Source organism: Brassica napus, unplaced genomic scaffold (genome assembly GCF_020379485.1).
Source record: "Brassica napus cultivar Da-Ae unplaced genomic scaffold, Da-Ae ScsIHWf_2825;HRSCAF=3604, whole genome shotgun sequence".
Lineage (NCBI taxonomy): Eukaryota > Viridiplantae > Streptophyta > Magnoliopsida > Brassicales > Brassicaceae > Brassica > Brassica napus.
The window spans coordinates 22,717-37,045 of record NW_026016089.1 but is presented as its reverse complement, the minus strand read 5'-3'; the positions used below and the strand labels follow the sequence as shown (position 1 = coordinate 37,045).

Here is a 14,329-nt window from a genome sequence, read left to right as displayed (position 1 = left end):
TTCCTCGGAATAAACCGATGGAATTTCCGATGGTCAAATCCTCGGAAGTTTCGACAAAAACATTCCTCGAAATGTTTATCGGAAAATTCCGAGGAACATATGTTCTCGGAAAATTCCGAGGAATATATGTTCCTCGGAATTTTCCGAGGGATTGGAGTTCCTCGGAAATTCCGAGGGACGAACTCCCTCGGAATTTTCGAGAATTCCATTCCCTTCGAGGGAAATTTCCTCGGAATTATTCCTCGGAAAGTTCCTCGGGAATTTTCCGAGGAACTCCATTCCCTCGAATTTCGAAAAAAAATTTATTTTTAAAAAAATTTAAATTTTTTTAAATTTAATTTAAAATTAAAATAAATTAAAATTGAATAAAAACATTAAATAAAACATAGTAGATAATATTCAAAGTTAATAAAAACATTCAGAGTTTTTGGTAAAAAAAAAAAAAACTACGGGTCTTGGATGTTCGGGAACACCTCGTTCGGGTACATCCTCTTCATCATCTCCATCATCTGCTCGTTGAGCCTCTTCTGGGTCTCATAGCCCGCCTGTTGAGCTGCCATCTGGGTCTCCAACGCAGATATCCGATCATCCTTGTCCTTCAGCTGAGCCGTAAGAACTTCCGGATCAACATATGGCGGTGGTGCAGAAGAAGGAGCAGCAGCCGACCGGGAGCGACGACCCAAACCGACCAAACGTCCCTTCTTCTTTGGAACCGACTGAATATAAAAAAACCAAATTTAGATAATATAAATTGATGATAAAATAAAAATCAAGAAATAAATAAATTGAACTTTTAAAAAAAAAACTTACCGATTCAACGATTTCGTTGATTCGAACCCGGGACAAGTTGTCGAAGCCGTCGAATCGTCATCATCGGTTTGAAGCTGAGACACTTCGTCGTACACCTGAGTTTGGACCAGGTCGACCACGTCCCTCACAAGACCATCATCAATCTGGACCGGTCTTCTTGTTGGTATACGCCCTTTTCATTAGGGCGAGATCATCAACCGGCTCGCCTCATTTTCTTCCGCCTTGAAAAAAAAATAAATTAAACAAACATTAGAAATTTGAAAAATGCATAAAAAATAAAATTCTGAAACTTAAATAATTAAAGAAAAAGCGGTTGAACTTACCATGCGATCCGCGAGAGTGGCAATAGATTGGAGCACCCAAGTTATGCTTGTAGATGCCCTTCCCTTTACGGTCGCTCCTGCGGTTGTTGGAGTTGGTGGAAGAAGTTTCTTTCGTCTCTTCTTATCCCAATGCTCACACAACTCCTTCCAGACCGTGTCGTTCATCGACTTTGGGACCTTTTAATTTAAAAAAAAAAAGTTTAATAATTAAAAAATAGTTTAATAAATTAAAAATTGTTAATAAATTAAAAACTACCTTGTTTACTTCCCACTTCTTCTTCCACTCGTACATCTGCTTCCCATAGTTGTCCATAACTTTATGGACAAAATGGTGATAGATAGAGAGCGTATCATCGGAATTCCAGTTGAATTCTTGCTGAAATAGTTTAAAAATAGTTTTTAAGCACAAAAATATAAATAGTTTAATACAAAAAAGTTTTAATAAATAAAAAATAGTTTAATAATATAGAAAATAGTTAATAATAAAAAAAAAGTTTTAATAAATAAAAAATAGTTTAATAATAAAAAAATAAAATAGTTTAATAAATATAGAAAATAGTTTAATAATTACAAAAAAAAGTTTAAATAAATAAAAAATAGTTTAATAATTAAAAAAATAGTTTTTTAAATATTTAAAATGTTTAATAAATATAGAAAATAGTTAATAATCACAAAAAATAGTTTAATAATAAAAATATAAGTAAAAATTTGAATACTTACCGCAAACTGACGAAACCACAGATGCTGCTTCTCGACGGGGAAGTGAGTGAAAGTCGGATGTCCCTTGTCGAGGGCAGAGTACATCATACGGTTGATCCATGCGCTGATCCCGTTCCCGGATCGGTTGAACCTAATAAAAAGAACAAATTATTAATAATCAATCAATTTTAAGGATAAAAAATAAAAAGTTTAAATTACCATGTTTGACCATGTCCATGTGGATACTCAGTGAGATAGGGAAGATGGTCACGACCGGGCTGTCGAACCAACTCCGCAACACTCATCACTCCCAGAGGACCGGGTGCAGCAGCGGGACCAGGAGCGGGTGCAGCAGCGGGAGCGGGAGCAGCAGGAGCGAGTAATGGAGAGGGAGATGTATGGTATGAGCTGTGGGGCGAAACGGAATCCTGAACATGGCTGGAAGAACCCCGAGACTGGCTCCCCATACCACCCCGGCTACGACGCTGGCGAGGCCGGATCTGATCATCATTAGACCTGTAAATTAAAAAAAAAAAAACATATTAAAAATTAGTTTTTAATCACAAAAATATAAATAGTTTAATAATTAATAAAAAAGTTTTAATAATAAAAAATAGTTTAAAAATTTTAAAAATAGTTTAAATAAATCCCAAAAACATAATAATAACGAAAAATAGTTTTAAAAATGTTAAAATGTTAAATAATTACAAAAATAGTTTTCATAATATTAAAAATGTTTAATAAATATAGAAATTTATATTTTACATATAAAATACATAAAACGTTATAACCACAAAAAATGTTTTTAAATATTATATAAATGATTTTTAATCTAAAAAAAGTTTTATAGATTTTAAAAATGTTAATAAATATATAAATGAATTTAAAATGCAAAAAATAGATTTTATATACAAAAAACGTTTTCAATATATATATATAATTTCAAATTCGATTTTATAACCACAAAATTAATAAAAACTAAAAAAAAAATTCAAATCAAGTGAAATACATAATCAAACTCGATTTTACACAAATCTACCATTCACCCTAACAAAATCTATAAATCTCATTCCAAAATCATCAAATCTACTTAAAAACCATACAAATCTAACCTAAAAGAGTGGGATAGGGTTCTTACATGATTATGGGGGAGGATTAGGGGAGATTCGCCGGAAAAACGCGAGAGAGAACGGTGGAGTCGCCGGAAATCGCGCGAGGGAGAGGAGAGGCTGTGCGGCGCGGAGAGAAAGAGAGAAATGGGGAAGAAGATCGGGCTCGCCCTAATATTATGAGGGGTCCGACGGAAACTATCCGTCGGAATTTCCTCGGAAATATTTTATATTTCCGTCGGAATTTCCTCGGAATTCTTTGATTCAATTTTCCCGAAATATTTGGCGGCTTGGTTACCCGGTTAAATGAAAAATTCCGACGAACAAGGATTCCTCGGAATACCCTCGGTAATCTCCGAGGAATTTCTGAGGAACCAGGGTTTGGGTTTTAAAACATCGATTATTTTCGCCGTATTTCATTTCTTATACAATTATAATGCATACCATTGAGGATTCTTTGTATAGATGATCATAAACCATGAAATAACACAATTTCAAAAATAATTGTAAGTATTCCCTTTACCGTTTATTAAAGTGTATAAGTGTTTCTCTTATGTTGTGTGGTTTTCGTTCATGCAATCGTAAAAAGTGTTTGTTATTGGATAAAACACCAAAGTTCATAGTTCCAAACATCATAATCTGGTTATGACACTTAATGAAGGTTATATACGTGTTATTCAATCCGTAAAACGTTGTTTTCAATTTAAAACCCCAAGTTCCTCGGAATTTCCTCGGAATATACCGAGGAGATTCCGAGGAGATCCTTATGTTCGTCGGCATTTCCTCGGAATATACCGAGGAGATTCCGAGGAAAAAGAATCTATAATCAAATCCCCATTCCTCGGAATTTCCTCGGAATTTTCGAGGGAAATCCGACGAACATAAAGAGTTCCTCGGAATTCCCTCGGAAAATTCCGAGGAAATCGAGGAACTTTGGTTTTCAATCGAGAAGATCTATTCCGAGGAAATTCGAGGAAAACCTATTGTCCTCGGAATTTCCTCGGAATTTTCCTTTAAAAAAAAAAAAAAAAAAGGTCGACGCTAGTCTGTTTCCGAGTCGTCATCACCAGATGAATCTGAATCTGGATCTTGGTGAAACTCTCCAATCACTGGTTCATCCTCTACGTGAACGGCGGCTTCTTCTCCGAAGTCGGTTAAATCGACTACAAGGCCAACTCCACCTAAATCTTCTGCTGCACTTAAGTTGCCGGATGTGCTTGGTTGTAGTGGGTCTTCCAGCTCAGAACTTCCCTGAACTCGGCCTCTCGGGTTGAGTCTTGTAACAGTAACCCATGGATCATCTCTGTTCCTTACCCGGGGGTACTTGATATAACAAACCTGATCGGCCTGAGAAGCAAGAATGAAAGGATCATAATATTGCAGCTTCCGTCTTGAATTTACTGATGTAACACCAAATGCATCTGTTCTCACACCTCGATCTGGAGTGTTGTCGTGCCAGTCACAATAGAAAACAGTACAGCGCAATCCAACCATGCCCAAATACTTGATTTCCAAAATCTCATTTATGTGTCCGTAGTATACATCATCTCCTGATGCAGAACAAACACCAGCATCGTAAGTCGTACTCGAACGTCTCCTCTTCTGAGTTGTGAATGCATATCCTCGAGTACAAAATCTCGGATATGACTTCACAACAAAGTTTGGTCCAACGACCATCTCGCGTATCCAATCGTCATGTTTCACCTCTGGCCAAACCATCACTCACATAAGTAAACATCCATCCACCAAATTCTCTCTGCTTCATTTCTTCTAGTTCGTCCTCTGTGGCGTATCTATATTCTAACCGCTTTTCTGCCATGAAAATCCTTTCATATTGAAGAACATCTTCGCAGTTGGTGAGTAAATATGTTTGCAAATGACTGCGCTCCTGATCAGTAAGTCGACGGTCCTTTGGTTTTCCGCTAAGTCGTCCAACGTCTGTGAAAATGTCTGGAACCTTCCAATGATATGTTGCCCGTTCGCCTCTATCATCATGCCGAGCAGGTCTTCTGTTTTTGGTCTGAACTTCTGCTGGAAAGTAGTACTCGGCAAAGTTTGAAGTTTCTTCATTGATCATCTGTGCGACTATAGACCCTTCCACCCTACTTAAATTTTTCACCATCTTCTTCAAATGGAACATATACCGCTCATACAGATACATCCATCTATACTGCACAGGACCACCAAGTTCCAATTCTCTTACCAGGTGAATAACAAGATGCTCCATAACATCAAAAAATGAGGGAGGAAATATCTTCTCAAGGTTGCACTGAATCACAGCTATGTTAGTCTTCAAATTTTCAATACCTTCAAGAGTCACTGATCTTGTGCATAAATCGCGGAAGAAACCACTTATCCCTGCAATTGCTTCATGAACATTTCGTGGTAATAGTTCCTTGAAGGCAAACGGAAGGAGGCGCTGCATCATTACATGGCAATCATGGCTTTTCAAGCCAGTAAACTTTCCTTCCTTTCTGTCGATACAGTTACGCAAATTAGATGCGTAACCGTCTGGAAATTCCACATCGTTTGAAATCCAATCAAAGAACGCATCCTTTCCCGCTGCATCAAGTCGGTATATGGGAAAGGAGCCCTACCACTCTCATCAACATGAAGTTCTGAACGATCACATATATCGACTAAATCGAGTCTTGACTTCAAATTATCCTTTGTTTTACCTTGAACATTAAGGATCGTGTTCATGAGATTGTCAAAAAAGTTCTTCTCGATATGCATGACATCTAAATTATGCCTTAGTAGATGATCCTCCCAGTATGGCAGATCCCAAAAAATACTTTTTTGTGCCAGTTATGTAGGTTTCCAACACCATCTACCGGAAAATGCTCATGTCCACCGACGTCTGGCGTCCTTTCTGCACCAAAATCTCTAAGTTGTGTCTTCAAATCTTTCCCACGAATTTCGGAGGTGGACTGTCAAACACCCTCTTGTTCTTCGTAAACAAATTCCTACTTCTACGATATGGATGATCTGGTGGTAGAAATCTCCTGTGACAGTCAAACCAACACGTTTTCCTTCCGTGTTTTAGTTGGAAAGCATCAGTGTTATCTTGACAATATGGACATGATAGCCTTCCATGCGTTGTCCATCCAGATAACATACCATATGCTGGAAAATCACTTATTGTCCACATTAGTACTGCCCGCATTTGAAAGTTTTCTTTACACGAAACATCGTATGTTTCAGCACCTTGAGCCCATAGTTGTTGCAACTCATATATTAGTGGCTGAAGAAACACATCAAGTGATCTCTTAGGATGCTCTGGTCCGGGAACGAGAATCGAGAGAAACAAAAACTCTCGTCGCAAGCACAAGTTTGGGGGTAGGTTGTATGGTGTAAGAATGACTGGCCATAGAGAATACTGTCTTCCACTCTTGCCAAACGGGCTGAAACCATCAGTACATAATCCAAGGTAGACATTTCTTCTCTCATACGCAAAGTCGGGATACTTTGATTGGAAATGCTTCCACGCTTTTGCATCTGAAGGATGTCTGATCTCACCATCTGTTGAGTGCTCCGCATGCCATCTCATTGGTTGCGCTGTGCGTTCAGACAGATACAGCCTCTGCAACCTTTCCGTCAAAGGCAAATACCACATCCTTTTATATGGTACTGGAACTCTTCCACTCGTATCTTTATAACGAGGCTTCCCACAAAATTTGCATGAAACCCGCTGTTCATCCGCCCTCCAATAAATCATGCAGTTGTCTCTGCATACATCTATTACCTGATACGATAAACCAAGACCAGCTACGAGTTTCTGAACCTCGTAGTATGAGCCAGGAGCTACATTATCTTCGGGTAGAATACCTTTTACATAATCAGCAATCGCATCCACACAGTCTTCAGCCAAATTATAATCCGTCTTAATGCCCATCAATCTTGTAGCAGATGATAAAGCTGAATGACCATCTCTGCAAACTTCGTACAATGGTTGCTTTCCAGCATCCAACATATCATAAAATCTCCTAGCTTCGGCATTGGGTAAATCTTCCCCTCTAAAATGATCATTTACCATCTGCTCAGTACCTACACCGTAATCTACATCCGTTCTAATTGGATCTTCTAATCTAACCGCTGGCTGAGGTTCGCTAGTACTACCATGTTCATAATCAGTTTCTCCATGATGATACCAAATTTTGTAACTTCGTGTAAACCCACTCAAATATAGATGAGTCCAAACATCCCATTGTTTAATAACTTTTTTATTTTACAATTAGAGCAAGGACATCTTAACATACCTGTTTTTGCTTCCGTTTGTCGGTGAACTAACCCCATGAATTCGGTTATACCTTGTTGGTATTCTTCCGTAAGCAATCTCGTGTTCGGATCCAAATGAGGTCGATCGATCCAAGAACGAAAATAATTTGAAGAAGACATGTTTTTTATGAATCAAATTCGTGTGTAAAGAAAGTGAGGGAGGATGATGAAGATATGGAGTGAATGAAGAGGAAGAGGGGTGCTTGTATTTATAGTTGAAATCCTGCCGACAGTCCGAGGAAATTCCGACGGAATTCCGATGCAAACGGCTAGTTCGTCGGAATTTCCTCGGAATTTTTAAAATCCCCCAACGGCTCTCTCCAACGGCTCTCTAACGTCTATAATATTTCCTCGGAATTCATCGGTTTTTTCCGAGGAATACTAGTTTCCTCGGTATTCCGTCGGAATATTCCGACGAGATGAATTTCCTCGGAATTCCGTCGGAATATTCCGAGGAAATTCCGAGGAAGCCAAATAAATTTTGTGTTTCCTCGGAATTGCCTCGGAAAATATTCGAGAAATTTTTCCGTCGGAACGTCCGTCAGAATACCGCTTTTTCTTGTAGTGAAAGATTAAGAAATTTACATTATTCAAAAAGCACCTTTAAACATAATATTTTTAAAATCATTTTAAACAATTATAAAAATGCTGTACAATTTTATGGTTGAACAGTTTCCAATAAAATTAAAGCTAACCTTAAAATTCAAAAACCTCTATATTTGAACAAACATACACTTTCTAAAACATCATAATATTAATTTGAACGGAGAAAGTATTTTTCTTCTGCCACAAGCCTCTATGGTTAAATAATCTAATCCTAAGCAAATAGATGAAGTCCTTTCTTTGGTAGTTGCAGTTAGAACCAATGTTAACTGTGGTTGCTATCTGGCCAAACTTCTTCTAGTTCTGTCTTAGCATTATCTTCTTCTTTTTTTCATGCTCATTCTGGAACTGAGCGGATATCCTTCACCATCTCAAAACCTTTTCTTCATTGGCACAACTACTTTATAAGAAAATAAAATCCTTTTGTTTCAGTCACTATCAATGAAGGCAAGATTTTCAGTTCACCACAACTTGTGATTACTCATTGTCTCTGTGTAGCTTACTGGGTGTCACTCTCAGGAAGCAAACTCTCTTGTCATTTACGGGTTTATACCTTCCTCATTGTGTGCGCATCCTGATTTGATAAGTACCTTGAAAAATCAGTGTGATTTTTCCTTTTGCCCCTACCTCATCATCACATTCTAGTATGTCCTATAGCATCTTCTTTTCCCAATTATTATTTTTAAGATAGAACTTTGTTTCTAATACAACTAACTTTAGTGACAATAATACAGAAATAGTATATTGACATTTGACAAGTTTGAAGCTTTAATCAGTAAATTTCAAATCTGTATATCAAAACCAATAAAAAAGTTTGAGATTCTTATGTGTGTTTTTACCACCAATGATCCAGAATTTCTTGATTGTTGCTGCAAAATCAAACTTATCATAATGAAACTGATAAAGATGTATATACAAGAAATTACTGGTTTCCTTATATTATTTTTCTCTTCATGAGATTGGCTGTTTCTTGACTCATCAGCTTCCTAAGATGGCATAAAGGGACAAATATGATGGCTTGTTGACCTTTGTTTGATGTTGATGTCACTTTTTTTTTGAACAACTGATGTTGATGTCACCTATTAGCGCATACTTAGTATAAAATTATTAGACCAATAAAGGACTGTTGATCAGGACTGTGAAGAGATTAAGCAGATAGACATCAGCTTCCACTTGCAATAGAAATCTCTGCCATAATTTTTTGTTTTTATCCAAAGTTAGGCAAAAAATGATTTATTGATTAGAATACAATGTAATGGAAAGATTAGGAGAAGCTTCATTGCTAGAATCATAGCACATACATAAGCTATGATCATTATTACACATAAACCCACCAAATCTTTAATATAAAATAATTAACTAATGAATGTGAAATAGAAGATTGGTTGGCTAATTCTTGATCAGAAGATATGGGTTTGCAGATCTTAAACCAAAAAGGAAGACGTAAATCAAAGACTTTAATCCACAAAATCTCACTCTTTTTCTTAAACAATTAAACTAATGAATTCAACAAAAATCACCAAAAATGATTCATAAACCATCATCAAGAAATAGCTTCTCCTTGTGTTCCTTGAGGTTGATTATGGAGAAGAGAAGGAGAAGCAAAGAGATACTCTTTGAGCCGTCCCATCTCATGTGCAACATCGAGCATGTTAGGCCTAGTTGAAGGAGTATACTGAGTACATACCAATCCCAATTCAATCATTTCCAATATGACTTCTCTCCAAAGCTTATCACACCTCTCTGGCTTCCCCTGTGGTTTCCATCTGATCAACGCTTGTTCAATGATTCCCTCTAGAGAATTAGGGTAATGAGACTTAATAAACTCATGTAAGCTTGATCCTCCATTGACAGCAACATCCGTTGGTCTCCTTCCACTCACAATCTCTAGCAGGAGAACCCCCAAAACTGTACACATCTCCATGGATCGATGCACGTCTCCCCATCCCATATTCTGATTTAAAAAAAAAACAAATAATAATGTTTAGAGACTAATAAGACAAACTTTAATGATGTTGTTAAGAATGTGTACCTGGTGCAATGTAACCTACTGATCCGCATAACAATCCATCTGTTGAGCCAAATGACACTGAATCATCAGTAGAGACCGTATCTTCGACGCCTTGAACCAATCTTGAAATCCCAAAATCAGTAACCAGAGCGGTCATATCATCATCAAGAAGGATGTTGCTCGGTTTGAGATCACAGTGAACGACTTTGACAGGTGAGTAATGATGCAAGTACGCTATGCCTTCAGCGACATCGCTGCATATACTCACAAGCTGAACCAAATCCAAGCTCCTGCTCGAGTACTCGCCCGGGTATAGGTGTCTCTCCAAGCTCCCATTTGGCATCAACGGCAGAACAAGAGCCTTGAAACCAGGTTTGCTACAGGTCGTGATGATCCTGATCAAGTTCCTGTGCCTAGTCCTCTTCAAAATCTGACATTCTCTTTTGAAACTCCCTGAGAATTCCACCGCGGTCTTTGGATCAAGTACTTTGACCGCGATCTTTGTGTTGTTCCTGAGAACTCCCTTGTAGACATGACCAAACCTCCCTGAACCAACCAGGCTAGAAGAGCTGAACCCTCCCGTTGCTTCGATGAGCTGCTGGTATGATATTCTCGGGTACTTCGGGTCCTTTGTGTTCTGTTTCTTCATCTTCCGCCTCTTCTTCGTCGTACACTGTTAGATTCTTCCCAAATCTTGATCTCCGGACAAGAGGGTACCCGAAAACACACAGAAAAGGAGTTACTATCAGAGATAACAGAACCGGTAGTAGGACAACGGCGTACTTGTGCTTCTTCTTGCATGTCTGCATCCCTTCACAGAGCCGCACAAGAGAGGATCTCCTAGAAAAGACTCGATAGTCAGCTTAGAGAACGATCCTCTGTCAGATACATTTCCGGAGAACATGTTGAAGGAAAAATTCAAGTTCTTGAGAGTCGAAGACCGTTGAAAAGAAGGCGGTATAGCTCCGGTTAACCGGTTTAAAGCCACATCTAACTCTTTCAGATACGGCAGCTGGCCTAACGAAGCAGGCAAAGGACCGAAAGAAACCGTTTCTCGAAAGATTCAGATGCTCCAATGCGATGCAGCTTCCTAACTGAGGTGGAATCTTCCCGAGAGTTCGTTGGAAGATAGATCGATGGAGAGAACCATATCCATCTTGCTTAGCTCCAAAGGGATCGCCCCGGTTAAGTGGTTGCTCGAGAGGTTGAGGTAAATCTTCAGGTTCTGAGATTGGAGACTACTTCGGGAGGAATCTTCCCTGAGAGGTTGTTGTGAGAGAGGTCAAGAATCTCAAGATTGATGCATTTGCCAAGGCTTCGAGGGACAGTGCCTGAGAGATGGTTTCCGTAGAGAAGAAGTCTTCTCAGCTGAGAAAGGTTAGCGAAACTATCAGGGATCGAACCAGAGAGTTTGTTTCTTGACAAGTCAAGAAGACCTAGACGAGGTATATCCCCAAGCTCTACAGGGAGTTCACCGGTTAAGAGGTTATTCGAGAGATAAACCCTTTCGAGCTTGCTTAGCTTGCAGAGCTCGCGAGGGATCGGACCGGTTAAAAGGTTACTAGACAAGTTTAAAAGGGTCAGGTTCAAAAGGTTTGATATCTCCGGAGGTATAGAGCCGTGGATGCGGTTTTGGTCGAGATGAATCTGCACAAGGTTCACGGAGAGGTGCCTTACGGAAGAAGGCATCTCTCCTCCGAGGCTGTTTCCGGCTAACTCTAGCTCTTGTAGGTCAGAGGAGTTGGCGAGAGAGGCGAAAAAGGGTTCGAGGTTGGTGTTGTTGTTGTGGCTAACGAAATGGTTATAAGAAAGGTAGAGAAACTGAAGGTGTGGCATGTTGGTTATGACTTGTGAAGGTAACTCTCCGGTTAAGAGATTTGATTCCAGGTCGATCCATTTGAGATTTGTCGAGTTTGAAAGCGAAGGCGGTACGTCCCCGACCAGCTTGTTCGACCAGAAGTAGAAACCGAAGTTCTCTGAGGTGGCAGTGGTTCTTCAGAGGGATTTCTCCGGTTAGAGAGTTGTTAGAGATGTCAATGTATTGTAGAGACGAGGAAGAGCCGTTGCAAAAGAGCTCGACCGGGATTTGACCGGTTAACCGGTTGGTTCCGAGATCGAGATAAACGAGACGGTTAAGCGAACCAAGCTCGTGTGGGATGTTTCCTTGTAAGAGATTCTCAGAGAGACTTAACTGCTTTAAGGTTTTATGTAATGACCCAATCTCACGTGGGATTTCTCCTGTGAATAAGTTTCTTGAGAGGTCAAGAACGGTTAAAGCGGTTAAGTTTGCGATGGACGGTGAGATTTCGCCTCTGAGATCTTGACCGCTGATGTCGAGCTCGATCACTCGAGTGCTGTCGTTGTTACACTTCACACCGAACCAGTTGCAAACATCAACAGATGATGATGAAGTAGAAGAAGAGACCCACGTGCTTAGAGAGTGAGGATCTGAAACAATGGATGATCTGAAAGAAAGCAAAGAGTTTTGATCACGTTTTATTAACTCATCCTTGTCTTTTGAAGCAAGAACGGTCATGACAATGATCAAGAACGAGAAAGACAACAAAGAACAAGAATCCACTTTTGTATTTGTGTGTGTGTTTTAGAATTGAGACAAAAAGAATCAAAGATGGTGTTTGACTATACACACATATATATATTGTATAGACAGAGATATACAATCGAAGAGAGACAGTATCTCTTTGACAATCAAATGTTTGTGCCTAACTGCCGTTTGAAGAAAAATGAAACGTTTATATGAACGTTTGGCGCCTGTGATGTTTGACTTATAAGGTCAACCAGTATGGTGTGAACAAAATGCCACGTGATCATTAGTATTTATACGTATTTAAGTATATGCCGTGTGGTTAGCTTTATCCTTTACCTTAGTTGAGGCGTGTTTCTTTTTGTAGGTGGTGTGCATGTCAGCAAGAAAACTATAGCCTAAGAGGCCTAACTCCATCATATGTTTTGGGCAATTTATATTATAAAACGCCTTAAATTAACCTTTTATTTTGCTAGACTAGATTATAGACTAGTCACGTTCGTGGAATTGGGTTTGAGAGTGAGATTAGTGGATGTTATACGTTAATATATTAAGCAGGTATCATAACAACGAATCAAACTGTATCTACAGAGGTGGGTGTTCTCCTACAGTGTCCGATGTGGCATTCCACGTGACATTTCAGTTTTGCCGACCTAAAACAAATGGCTCTTTATTTTTAATCGGGTAGCTAAGCACTGAAATAATACTATTGATTAATAAAACATAGCCCACCACACAATGCCATTAGTGTTATATATATGATTGAATATTTTTCTTTTTGTTTTTGCTAAAAATGATTGATTATGTTGTAAATATGTTTTACAGTCTTTACAACATTTTTACAGTACTTGGTTTCCGATCAAAGTATTTTAGTGGGTTTCATATATAAAAACTGTACTTTAGTAGTAATTTATTTTTTGTTTGTTCATGTTTTTTCACTAAAAAATATGGAAAAAACTTTACAAACTACTTTCTTCAAAGACTAAAATTTCATTAATTTAAGTGTTGTTTTATGATTACAAAGTTATTTTATTGATTTATCTTCTTACCTCTCATCAAAACGTATAAAAAATTAAAATGCTATAAAATTTTAATAATCAAATAAGAGTAATATTAAATATTTAATTATTTTTAATATGTACAAAACAATCTTAAACTACATATAACTTGACACCAATATTTTAAAAATTGGTATAGGCGGTGGCTAGGCGTCCACCTAAATGACAAATCGGGTCTAAAAAAGAATTTATAACTTTTTTTTTAAATTGATCTAGACGTTTAAAAAATCGGTTTAGATGTCTATCTAATCAATAATCTCATGTAGAACCCCTAATTACCGCCTAACAAATTTTGAACATTGTTTAAAACGTAAAGAACGTATAAGAAGCATTAATGGTAAAGATTTTATAAGTTTTTTCAAAAATAAAAAATATTAGGTATCAATTATATAATTTTTAGAAAAAATAAATTGAACCATTAGTCAAGTGACACGTGGAAGATGAGTTTCTCACGAAACCATGAAAATCTCTCAAATGAAAATTTTTCTATCATATTTCTTTTAGTATGTCATGCAAATCGCGAAGAAGAAGAATGGCGTGTTGCTCAAATACTATCACCACATAAAGCGCAAACAACAACTACCAGTACTGATGTTTTGAATGAATCACCACTACCTCGATGCCAAGTGGATGCATCCTGGGTGCCGAATTCAACCATCTTGGAGGTGGATGTGTATTTGATTTCGAGCCAGGGTCTCATACCTACGGCTCTTTTGGATGAATCAAGTTTCTTCCCCACTTCATGCAGAGTTTAATATCTTGCTTTGTGCAATGAAAAACTCTCTGCGACTAGGTTATACTTCGATGTCTTTCGAATCGGATTGCCTACAGCTGGTAAAGCTGATACATGAAGAAGAAGATGGCCAAGTTTGGCTTCAGAATGGAATGAGTTC

The 14,329-nt window shown here is 38.2% G+C and overlaps 1 pseudogene; it reads right to left on the bottom strand.

Moving 5' to 3' along the window:
* Positions 1-9,222: 9,222 nt before the first annotated feature.
* On the bottom strand, positions 9,223-14,094 carry LOC106365153 (annotated as a pseudogene).
* Between the last annotated feature and the right edge of the window lie 235 nt (positions 14,095-14,329).